This window comes from Canis aureus, chromosome 18 (assembly GCF_053574225.1).
Source record: "Canis aureus isolate CA01 chromosome 18, VMU_Caureus_v.1.0, whole genome shotgun sequence".
Lineage (NCBI taxonomy): Eukaryota > Metazoa > Chordata > Mammalia > Carnivora > Canidae > Canis > Canis aureus.
The window spans coordinates 26462865-26476167 of record NC_135628.1 but is presented as its reverse complement, the minus strand read 5'-3'; the positions used below and the strand labels follow the sequence as shown (position 1 = coordinate 26476167).

At 34.1% G+C, this 13303-nt stretch overlaps 1 long non-coding RNA gene across 17 annotated transcripts in view; it reads right to left on the bottom strand.

The window, feature by feature from the left end:
- The window catches only part of LOC144288774 (uncharacterized), a 229162-nt gene that overhangs the window by 151848 nt on the left and 64011 nt on the right, over positions 1-13303 (bottom strand). For 2 of the 17 annotated variants that reach the window (XR_013356763.1, XR_013356760.1), the window contains one exon: positions 4873-5175. The exons of the other annotated variants lie outside the window; for them this stretch is intronic. This is a non-coding gene — a long non-coding RNA (uncharacterized LOC144288774). Of the gene's footprint in view, positions 1-4872; positions 5176-13303 lie in introns of those variants that run through there. 17 annotated transcript variants of the gene reach the window in all.

Sequence of the window (13303 nt, the reverse complement as noted above, 5' to 3'; positions counted from 1 at the left end):
GTACTGAAGTCTTGTGGTCCAACTGGAACAGTCAGACAAGCAGGGAGATACTCTTCCAAGTTCACAGCCTCTCAGACCTTCTCTACTACAACTTCTAGAGTAACCTTCTCTCTAGGGAAAAATATTTTTTGTAGAATTCATAAATCTCTAATCAAGGACAAGGCTAATACAGTCATAAATCTGATTTCTGAACTCTCCTTCACATGAATAATTGCCAATCCATTAAGGAATACTTTAACATAATAAAAGTAATTTCTGCATTAAAAAAAAGAATGTTTACTTTTGGGGCTCCTGAGTGGCTCAACTGGTTAAGCATCTGCCTTCAGCTCAGGTAACCATCTCAGGGTCCTAGGATTGAGCCCCTAGTCAGGCTCCCTGCTCAGCACAGAGTCTGCTTCTCCTTCTCCCTCTGCCTCTCCTCCTGCTCTCATTATCTCTCTCTCTCTCTCAAATAAATAAAATCTTTAAAAAAAAAAAAGAATGTTTACTTTTTACTCTTCAAATAGTGACCATGCCCTGTTCCTTCAATACTCTGAGATTTGTTGACATTGCTTAAAAAAAAAAAAAAGCCCAGAAACACACATAAAAAGTGAATGGTTTTTAAAAGAAAATTCAATAAATAAATAAATCTTTTAAAAAATAAAAATAAATAAAAAAATAAAAATAAAATTATTTGATTCATTTCAGGATCACAATTGATTTATTTCTTTTTCCAAGTTTTTACTTAAATTCCACTAGTTAACAGACAGTGTATTATTAGTTTCAGGTGTAGAGTTTAGTGATTCATCACTTCCATAAAACACCTGGTGTTTATCACAAATGCATTCTTAATATCCATCACCTATTCAACACATCCTCCCACCTACTTCCACTCTAGTAACCATCACTTTGTTCTCTATAATTAAGTCTATTTTCTGGTTTGGCTCTCTTCTCCCCCCAACCCCTTGTACATTAGTTCTGTTTCTTAAATTCCATTTGGTATTCATCTTTCTCTGACTTATTTTGCTTCACACAATACACAGTAGCTCCATCCATGTTGTTGCAAATGGCAAGAGTTCATTCTTTTTGATGGCTAATATTCCATTGTGTACATATACTACTTCTTCTTCATGCATTCATTAATCGATGGACATTTAGGCTCTTTCCATATTTCGCTATTGTTGATAATGCTGCTGTAAATACTAGGGTGCATGTATCTCTTCAAATCAGTATTTTTGTATCCTTTGGGTAAATATCTAGTAGTGCAATTGCTGGATTATAGGGTAGTTCTATTTTTAACTTTTTGAGGCACCTCCATACCATTTTCCGGAGTGGCTTATACTAGTTTGCATTCCTAATAGCAGTGTAAGAGGGTTCCCCTTTCTCCATATCCTTGCCAACACCTGTTGTTTCCCATGTTGTTAATTTTAGCCATTCTGACAGGTGTGGGGTGATATCTCATTGTAGTTTTGATTTATATTTCCCTGATGATGAGTGATGTTGAGCATCTTTTTGTTTGTCTGTTAACCAACCATCTCTATTTCTTCTTTGGAAAAATGTCTATTCATGTCTTCTGTCCATTTCATAACTGGATTATTTGCTTTGGTAGTGCTAAGTTCGATAAGTTTTTTTTTTACAGATTTTGGATACCAAACCTTTATCAGATATGTCATTTGTGAGTATCTTCTCCCATTCCGAAGGTTCCCTTTTAGCTTTGTTGATTGTCTCCATTGTGCAGAAGCTTTTTACCTTGATATACTTTCACTAGTTTATTTTTGTTTTTGTTTCCTTTGCCTCAGGGGACAGATCTAGTAAGAAGTTGCGGTAGATGATGTCAAAGAGGTTACTGCCTGTGTTCCTCTTTAAGATTTTTATACTGTCAGGTCTCGCTTTTGAACTTATTTTTGTGTCTGGTGTACGAAAGTGGTCCTATTTCATTCTTTTGCATGTAGCTGTCCAGTTTTCCCAACACCATTTGTTGAAGAGACTTTTTTCCATTGGATATTCTTTCCTACTTTGTCAAAGATTAATTGACCATGTAATTGTGAGTTTAGTTCTGAGTTTTCTAATCTGTTCCAATGATCTTGATGCCTGTGTTTGTGCCAGTACCATACTGTCTTGATCATTACAGCTTTGTAATATAACTTGAAGTCAGGAATTATGCCTCCAGCTTTGCTTTTCTTTTTCAAGATTGCTTTGGCTATTTGGGGCCTTTTGCGGTTCCATACAAATTTTAAGATTCTTTGGTCTAGCTCTGTGAAAAATACTGTTGGAATTTTGATAGGGATTGCATTAAATATGTGGGTTGCTTTGGGTAGTATAGACACTTTAACAATATTTGTTCTTCCATGACCATGGAATGTTTTTCCATTTCTTTGTGTCATGTTCAGTTTCCTTCATCAGTGTTTTCAGGAACAAAATTGATTTATATCAATCGTTATAAGTTAGAAATTGCTGCATATAAATATCTAGCAATAACGATTATTCTATTCTTTTATCTTATATTTGTAATAAACTGATGATATTACACTTACATTATTTTTCAGGGATATCAAGGAAGAACACTTTAGAATATGGTTAATAATTATTTTTGCTCAAGACTGAAAATACTAAGCACTGGAATAATAATTATGGCATACAGTATTTGAGGCCAAGATAAGAATCTTTTAATAAAATTTAATAAAGTTATACAGTTAAATTTTCTAGATTATAAAAATAAGGTAATTTACAGTCTAATGTTTATATCTATTGGAAATTCTCACTAGATTTAAGATTCTCTTTCCAGGGCAGCCCCGGTGGCTCAGCGGTTTAGCGCCACCTTCAACCCAGGCCATGATCCTGGAGTCCCGGGATCGAGTCCCACATCAGGCTCCCTGCATGGAGCCTGCTTCTCCCTCTGCTTGTGTCTCTGCCTCTCTCTCTCTCTCTCTCTCTCTCTGATCTCTCATGAATAAATAAATAACATTTAAAAAAATATTCTCTTTCCAGAATTTGCTTGCTTATTATTAAGCAATCAATCTAATGTACATAATTCTTTATTGAAGTCTTTATCTCTACCTCTATAACTGCCTCATACCCTAGTTTGGACTTTTTGTCACATTTTAAGACTTTTTGTAAGGACATTTTAGTAATATTTTAAGGCAGAATTTTCCTTTGTATAAAAAGAATAATTTTATTATTTGATTTGATTAAATGTTTATACCTTCTTAAGGTATCAATAGATTCCTCTGCCAGGTGGCATTTTTAAATGTTTTGTATATGTAACCAGCATTTGGGGCTTATTTAATGCAAATGAAATAGTTTTAAAGATTAACCAACCATGATAATGAGGTTTTTAAAAATGATATCCAACTCTTAAGCAAATCACTGAAATCCTAAAGCCCAAAGGAGGAATAAAACACAGCTCTGGGAACAGGGGTAAGTTCCAAGAGTCAGGTCATGTTGAAATGGTAAGGGATAAGGCAAGGCAGGGACACTAGTAGGAGAGAAACTTCTGTGGGTTTTGAGAGGATGTTTTAGTGTAGTATTGAAGGAACATGCTAGACTTGACACAGAGGGGCAGTTCTGACACAACTGAGTGAGTACTCCATTACCTGTGGTATTTATACTTCAAAACCTAGTCTATGAGGCCCATGAAAGGAGGGGCTGTGGTACTTTTCAAAGAACTTGAATCTAAACACTTGAATCACAGTATAAACCTCTATAGTGGCTCAATAATATTGCTGAGCATTTGATTCCACTTCATCTTTAATATTCTGCCACTGAATTTGCTTTAATATAGAATATAGGGGCATGTGGACAGCTCAGCCGGTTAAGCATCAGACTTGATTTTTGGCTTGAGTCATGATTTCAAGAGTCAAGAGATTGAGACCCATGTCAGGTTCTGTGCTTAGCAGGAAGTCTGCTTGAGATTTTCTCCCTCTCCTTCTGACCTTTGCACTCTCTCTCTCTTTCTCAAATAAATCTTAAAAATAAAACAAAATAAAATATAGAATGTTTACAATGGTTCATATCTATTAATGCATTAACATTCCCAAGATGGCTATATGTGGCATTCATCTGTAAGTGGCACCTGGAGACAAATACATCTATCTACCTCATCACACATACCTCTAAAATGGCCCTCTCAAACTCTAAGACCAATAAAGCAAATAAAATTAAAAATCATTTTAAGGAGTGCCTGGGCAGCTCAGTCAGTCAAGTGCCAACTCTTGATTTCAGGTCAGGTCATCATTTTAGGGTCATGAGATCAAGCCCCACCTCAGGCTCCACACTCAGTGCTGAAGTATGCATGAGATTCTCCCTCTCCCCCCCCTTTACTCTGCCCCTCCCCCTGCTTGTGCTCTTTCTCTCTCTCTCTTTCTAAAATTAATAAATAAATAAAATCTTTTAAAAAATCATTTTAAAAACTGCTAAAGGAAAATAGAAGGAATCTTGTTTTTTCAGGTTAGTCAATCCTCTCTGTATTACATAGTCATGTACTTATGTTTTAATTTTATTTTTTATATGTAATAGTGATTTTAGATTGGTCTAAATTCTTGATGAGGAATAATTTTTACCTATTCTCAATTTTCATGTACTAAGATTTAACTCTGAGTGCCTAGAGGCAGTGAGAATTCATCCAAAAGTTAAGATCCTGGGATTGCTAAGCAGAGTATGGGCAAGGGCAATTGCAGTTTGCTTTATAATCTTTCATATAACTACACTTACCTCTTTCCAATTTGAATGTTAAATTTCTAAATATATATATATAATATATATTATATTTATATATATTTTTATATATTTATATATATAAATTAAAATTTTAAATAGGATAATAACTATAATATGCAAAGGAATGATGAGACTAAGCAACACACTTACTTCAATGTTACTTTTAATGTAGGTTCACAACCAAAAAAGTGGTTTCATAAAAAGTACTGACCTAAGGAAAATTTATTTAAGGATAAATAATAAAAAGAAGTGTCTAAACCTAAATGCAAGAAAAGATCATTGGAGGCTGAAATAGCTAAAGTCTTACAGAACTGATTACATTAGTTGGGGTAGGCTAATGGTTGTAACAATCAGCACCAGTATCTCTGAGGCTTAATGTAAGATTTATTTCTTGCTAATGTTACATTCTTTTGCAGTCACTCAAGAACCCAGATTTCTTCTAGTTAGTGACTCCACAATTTCCAATTGCTTCTCCCACTCCTAAATGATCAAAGAGAGCAAATATGGAATAAGAAATATATACTATATCTACATATAATATACTAATTAATATTATATAAATATAGTAATTAGTATTATAAATATTAGCATTATATATTACCTAATATATAATGTATGTTTATGTATATTTATTTTATGTTAATTTATATATTTATAGGTTATAAATAGATGTGTACTTTTTAGGGTCAGAAGGTATTTTTAACATACTATATTTTTCTTCAAATTTGTATTTAAATTCTAGTTAGTTAACATATGGTGCAATATTGCTTTCAGGGGTAGAATCCAGTAATTCATCACTTATGTACAATACCCAGTGCTCATCATAACAAGTGCCCTCCTTAATACCTATCACACATACAGCCCATCCCCCACACACCTCCCTCCATCAACCCTCAGTTTGTTCCCTACTTTTAAGAGTCTGTTATGGTTTCAACATATTTTGAATTCTAACTCAAAATACTTTTGTTTCTTTTAAAAATATATTTTTTATTTATTTATTTGACAGAGAGAGACAGCATGAGCAGGGGGAGGAACAAGGAGAGAGGGAAAAGGAGACTCCCCACTGAGCAGGAAGCCTGATGCAAAACTTCATTCCAGGACCCTGGGATCATGATCTGAGCCAAAGGCAGATGCTTAACTGACTGAGCCACCCAGATACCCCAAAATATTTTTTTTCTAAGATGTGGTTAAATCTGAAGGTTTTTTATAAAGCAAGTCAATATAAAGAGACATTAAATAACTATCAATGCAAGCATTGTATTTCACTGATATGGTAAAAACAAATCAGAAGAAGGTTTGTGAATCACCTTTGTGATATCAAAAGTCCCTTCCAAGTTAAAATTCTATTACTTTATTACATGAATCTGATTTCCCCCAAGTTCCTCATTTTCAGGTAAGCCATTTATAGTTTAGTAATGGTACATGACCCATGTTTCTGCTGAGGAAAATGTTATGGGCACTTTGGGATAAAGATCCCCTCAGGTTTCAACAGTCACAAGCACCTGTTACATTGATCCAGTGTTAAGGACCAATGTTGCCATTTTCTACAGATGCTCTGACCTGAAAATAGTGAGAAATACGAAGATCAGTATATAAACAATCCTTGGACCTGATTTTTTTTTTTTTACAGTATCTTATATTGCAGCTCACAGTTCCCTTTTTTACAGATATGGTTTGCGAAAATTCACAGAAAAGCAAAGTGAGGCTTAAACATGATTTATAATATCCATGGGCCATAAAATTTTGCAATATTTTTGCCAAGAAGTTTGGCTTCTCTCTGAGATGTTAATATGTTTGACCTAATGGAATATACTCAGAAGGTTGCTGGTCAAGTGCTATTCATTGTTATGGGCTAAACTGTCTCCCCCAATTCAAATGTTGAATTTGAATGTGACCTCACAATGTGACTATATTCAGAGAGAGGGTCTTTAAAGAGGTTAAATTAACTAATTAAGATTAAGTGAGGGATCCCTGGGTGGCGCAGCGGTTTAGCGCCTGCCTTTGGCCCAGGGCGCGATCCTGGAGACTCGGGATCGAATCCCACGTCGGGCTCCCGGTGCATGGAGCCTGCTTCTCCCTCTGCCTATGTCTCTGCCTCTCTCTCTCTCTCTCTCTCTCTCTCTGTGAGACTATCATAAAATAAAAATTAAAAAAAAAAAAAAGATTAAGTGAGGTCATTAGGTGGGCTCTAATTTCATATAACTGGACTGGTGTCCATATAAAAGATTAGGACATAGAAATGCACAGAGGGAAGATCATGTGAAGATATAAAGAGAAGATAGCCATCTACAAGCTAAAGAGAGAGATCTCAGGAGAAATAAACCCTGCTAAAACACTGATCTCAGACTTTTAGCCTTCAGAACTGTGAGAAAATAAATCTCTGTTGTTTAAGCCATCCAGTCTGTGCTACTTCATTATAGCAGCCTTAGCAAACTAATACACACCATGTTTATGTGTTTTCAACACATGTTCTCCCAATTCCTGAGACAATTCTTGTTTTCTCTAAAATGGATTGAGGAAGGTGGGTGGCTGAGTCAGCTAAGCATCCAACTCTTGGTTTCGGTTCAGGTCACAATTTCATGGGTGTGGGATAAGCTCAGCATCAGGCTCTGTGCTCAGCAAAGAGTCTGCTTGAGGATTCTCTCCCTCTCCCTCTGCCTCTCTATCCACTATCTCACTCTAAAATAAACAAATAAAATATTTTTTAAAAGTGGATTGAGGAAATTTATTGTGAACCCAGACAGTCTATCCAAGGGACTCTTTTCCCCCCGATGGTTCAGAGATCACTCAGGATTATAAATAATTTATGGTGGGGCCCATAGTCTCCTAATAAAGATGACACTCTTCTAGCATCAGTGCAGAATCAGTCCTCTATGGCAGACTCTAAACACAAGATGAAATTCTCAGCTGGAAAGCCTTTATACCAGTAGCTACTTCTCTTGATAAGAATACCTCTGAGGGACTTGATTTCAGAGTATACTTCGGTCCATGCGGTCTTTCGGTAGGACCTCACCAATTTGTGGAATTCTCTGAAGCTAAGAGGCTGCTTCTCAGAGAGACAAAAAATTCCAAAGTACAATTTGGTAAACCACACTGTTCACTATGAGAAGAGAAAGAGGAGAAGCAGGTGGCTGGGAAAGTATGAATCTGTGTCCCTTAAGAAGGATCATTTGTCTTATTGCTATCCAAATATCATAAAAAAGGAATACGTCTTGAATGGGAGACATTTTAATATGTTCTCGAAGACCACAGCAGTGTTTCCCAGAGTGATCCTCTTGGAAAACTAGCTTCAGGAGATGTTCTTCCTTATAAGAACTTCATGACCAAATGGATTTTTAAAATACTGCACTCTTTATCATATACTCAGGGATTCAAAATTTATATAAATATACAAAAGGCCCTAAGAAACCCTATAGATTAAAAAAACAAGCCCTAAAAAGCACAACTATTTAACTCTGTCAAATCCACCATTTCTCAAACCTATCTGACCAAGAAACTCTTATTAGAATTATTAGCAAGCAGGGGATCCCTGGGTGGCTCAGCAGTTCAGTGCCTGCCTTTGGCCCAGGGCTTGATCCTGGAGTCCCAGGATTGAGTCCCACATCGGGCTCCCTGCATGGAGCCTGCTTCTCCCTCTGCCTGTGTCTCTGCCTCTCTCTCTCTCTCTCTCTCTCTCTCTCCTCTCTCTTTCTCTGTGTGTATCTATCATGAATAAATAAATAAAATCTTTTAAAAAAAGAATTATTAGCAAGCATGCTATGATATAGTTTGGGACTATAGTTTTGAAAAGGTAGTCATGAAGAAACCCTGCTAGATAGTGACGAAACAGATATATATACCACAATTAGAATGTGAAAGAAACTGAAATTCCCTTCTCTTAATAATAGTATTTAGTTGTTAAAAGGAAAGTAATAGACTTATCTTAGTCATTCTAATATACCTCCTCTCCCTTCTTAGAATTTATTTGATTATATATTTCTCTAACTGCATGCACCATACTAAATGCTACAACACATATACAAATGCACAATTAAGCTTTACTGTTTATTTCCAAAGAATGTTTGGCATTTATCTGTAGTGGAGTAACGGCCCTTCTGAACTGTTAAGAGGCAGCATGAAGAACAAAAAAGGAACTTCTGTAAGTATGACTTGACTCTAATTACTCCTCACTGAGAAAGCTGAGTAGTTCTATGTAATATCTGTCAAAAAGATGACTGACTCAGAGAGATTTGGCCCCAATCCCTTGGCAACCATTTTAACTTTGTGACTGTTTCTGCCAAAAACAATCAGCCCAAACTGTACACATGTCAGACACACACACAAAAAGTTATCCAAAATGATATGAAGTCAAGTGCGGAGTTAATCTTTTCAAATAAGTTGATAGTTTTACAGTTTTATGTGGTATATTTACCTACCACTCTAAAGTGTAGAAGATATGTCTGAGATATGAAATTAATACTGGGTTGATTTTGTTTAATTTAAAAATATTTAGCCTGCATTTGTTAAAGATTTTATTTATTGATTTATTTGAGAGAGAGACATAGCATGAATGGTGGGAGGGGCAGAGAGAGGGAGAGAGTTTCAAGCAGACTGATTGAGCATGGAGCCTCCTGACATGGGGCTCAGTCTCACAAGCCTGAGATCATGACCTGAGCCTAAACCAAGAGTCAGATACTTAACCGACTGAGCCACCCAGGCACCCCTAGCCTGTAGTTTTTAAAAGAAACTGTCCTTCAAATATTTATTCACATTTGTCAAAAAAAAAAAAAAATAGGTATATAGGTATTGTCAAAGCTAGAAAATATACCCAGGGTGATTCATCACAGTGGAGTAGGTGAATGCTAAAGGTTTCTGCTTGTCAAAGACCAAATTGCTTCATTGGCTCAATTAGCTCCAAAGATTCATAGGCAAATGAGACATCTACCATTGTTGTTTACATGAAGTTTTCAAAGTGTTCAACGACACACTGAATCTGGCCTATTTCTTGATAAACATGTCCCAATGCCATCCTACCAAAAACAACCAAATCAAAGGAAATTCTCCTGTATTTATTACTGCTGAGAACAAGTAATGTGATTAAAGGTCCAATTAATTCTAACTATTAAATACAACATTATTATTTTTTTACTCTTTTTTAGAAATTCTTCCATGTATAAAATAAACATGAATATTTAATATATGTTCCTTTTCTTGACCAGCAAATCTTATGACTGATGACATCTTAAAATCAAAGAAATAGGGTTTCATTAATATTTTTCTTCTCTTTAGAAATATTTTGAATAGAATTGGATTAATGCAGGTTCATGACAAAAAGTCACTAATCTATATATATGCACCTAATAACAAAGTACCAAAATACATGAGACAAAATTGATAGCAATGAAGAGCAAAAATGACAGTCAACAATAATAGTCAGAGACTTTAATATCTCACTTTTAATATTGGATAGAACAGCTAGACAGAAGATCAACAAGGAAACAGGAGACTTGAATAGAGCTATAAAATGACTAGGCCTAACAGACATCTATAGAACATTCAACATAACAATAGAATATATATATATTCTTCTCAAGTATACATGGAACATTCTCCAGGATAGATTATATGCTAAGCCAAAAAGCAAATCTTAGCAAATCTGAAAAGATAAAAATATAAAACACATTCTTTGACTACAATGGAATGAAATTAGAACCTTTTAGCAGGTAAGTATTTGGGAAAGTCACAAATATGTGGAAATTAAACACAGCATTCTTGAATAACCCATAGGTCAAATTAGAAATCAAAAAGAAAATCAGGAAATATACTGAGATAAAACACACAACACACGCACACCCCAAAACTTATGGGATGCAGCTAAAGCAGAATTTAGAGGGAAATTTCTGTTTATGCCTATATTAAGAAATAATAAATAATTCAAATGAAAATCTAGCTTTCCTCAAGACATAAACTAAAACTAAAGCAAGCAGAAGGAAGGAAATAATAAAGAGTACAGCAGAAAAAAATGAAATAGAAAACAGGAAAACAATAAAGAGTATCAATGAAACCAAAAGCTGGTTCTTTAAAAAGACTGACAAAATTGGAAAATGTTTAGCTTAGTAGACTTGGAAAAAAGAAATAATACTCAAATTAGCAGAATGAGTAATGAAAGAGGGTACATTACTGCTGGCATTAGACAAATAGAAAAATAAAGCAGTACTACAAAGGTAAAAAGAAAACAGTTACATACAAGAGAAATCTCACAAGAGTACTAGCTGATTTTTCAGCAGGAACTTTGCAGGCCAGGAGAGAGTGGCATAATATATTCAAAGTGCTGAAAGAAAGAAAAAAAAAAAAACTTGTGGCAAATAATACTCTATACAGCAAGGCTACCACTGAGAATAGAAGAAAAGATAGTTAACCAGACAAAAAAAAAAAAATTAAAGGACTTTATCACCACTAAAACCAGACTTACAAGAATACAGATTCTTTTCAACAAGTGCATATGGAACATTCTCCAGAATAGATTACATATTAGACCACAAAACCAGTCTTAACAAATTCAAAAAGATCAAAATCATATCATGCATCTTTTCCAATGACAATACCATGAAACTAGAAATCAACCAAAAGAAAAAAACCTGGAAGAACACCTTTCTAATACCTGGGGGTTAGATAACAATATATTAATCAATGAATGGGTCAACCAAGAAATCAAAGAGGAATTTTTTTAAAATGAAGACAAATGAAAAAAAAATAACACAACAGTCAAAAATATTTGGGATGCAGCAAAAGCTGTTCTAAGCATGAAGTTTAGTGCAATTCGGGCCTACTTCAAGAAGCAAGAAAAATCTCAAACAAACAACTGAACCTTACACCCAAGGAGCTATAGAAAAAGAACATAACAAACCCAAAACCAGCAGAAGTAAGGAATAAAAAAGATTAGAAAAAAAATGGTATAGAAACAAACAAAAAACAGATCAATGAAAGCAGGAGCTGGTTCTTTGAAAAGATTAACAAAATTGATAAACCTCTAGTCAGACTCATCAAAAAATAGAACGGACTCAAACACAATCAACAAGTGAAAGAGGAAAAATAACAACCAATGTGACAGAAAGACAAACAATTGTAAGAGAATATTATGAAAAATTATATGGCAACAAATTGGACAACCTACAAGAAAATGATAAAATTTTGGAAACATATAACTTACCAAAACTGAAGCAGAAAGAAATGGAAAATTTGAAGGACTGATTACCAGCAATGAAATTGAATCAATAATCAAAAAACTCACAACAAACAAAAGTCCAGACCCAGATGACTTTATAGATTAATTCTACCAAATATTTAAAGAAGAGTTAATACCTACTATTCTCCAACAATCCCAAAAAATACAAGAGGAAGGACAACTCCCAAATTCATTCACCAGCATTACCCTGATACCAAAACCAGATAAAGACACCACAAAAAAAGACAACTACAGGCCAAAATGCAAAATATTGAACAATATGATGAAAAAGGATGCAAAAATACTGAACAAAACTATGAAACTGAATCCAAAAGTACATTAAAAAAATCATTCACCATAATTAAGTGGAATTTATTTTCAGGATGCAAGGTAGTTCAATATTTGCAAATCAATCAATGTGATACATCTATCAATAAAAGAAAGGATAAAAACCATAGGATCATTTCAGTATATGCAGAAAAAGAATTTGACAAAGTATAGCATCCATTCATTATTTTAAAAATTCTCAAAAAAGTATATTTAGCAGAAACATCTCAAATAATAAAGGCCTTATATGAAAAATCCACAGTGAACATAAACTCAATGGAGAAAAAATGGAGAGCTTTTCCCCTAAGGTCAGAAATAAGACAAGGATATAAAAAAATAATAAGACAAGGAGGTCCACTCTCACCACTCTTACTTAACATAGTACTGGAAATCCTAGTCACAGCCAGCAGACAACAAAAAGAAATAAAAGGCATACAAATTTGTAAGGAAGAAGTAAAATTTTAACTATTTGCAGATGACATGATACTATATATATATATATATATATATATATAGTATCATGTATATATAGTTATATATATAGTATCATGTATATATAGTATATATAGTTATATATATATATATAAAACCATAAAGACTTCACCAAAAATACTACTAGAACTGATCAATGAATTCAGTAACGTCACAGAATACAAAATCGTGTACAGAGATCTGTTGCATTTCTATACACTGATAATGAAGCAGCAGAAAGAGAAATTAAGAAAATAATTTAAATAGAAAATACTTACATTTACAACTGCACCAAAAATAATAAAATGCCTAGGAATAAACTTAAAGAGGTGAAAAACCTGCACTCTGAAAACTATAAAATACTGATAAAAGAAACTGAAGAATACAAAGAAATGGAAAAACATTCCATGTTCATGGATTGGAAAAATAAATATTATTAAAATGTCTGTCCTTACCCAAAACAATCTACATATTTAATGAACCCTATCAAAATACTGACAGCATTTACATAGAACTAGAACAACAATCTTAAAATTTGCATGGAATCACAAAAGACCACAAATAATTAAAGCAATTTGAAAAAGAAAAACAAAACTGAGGGTTGAT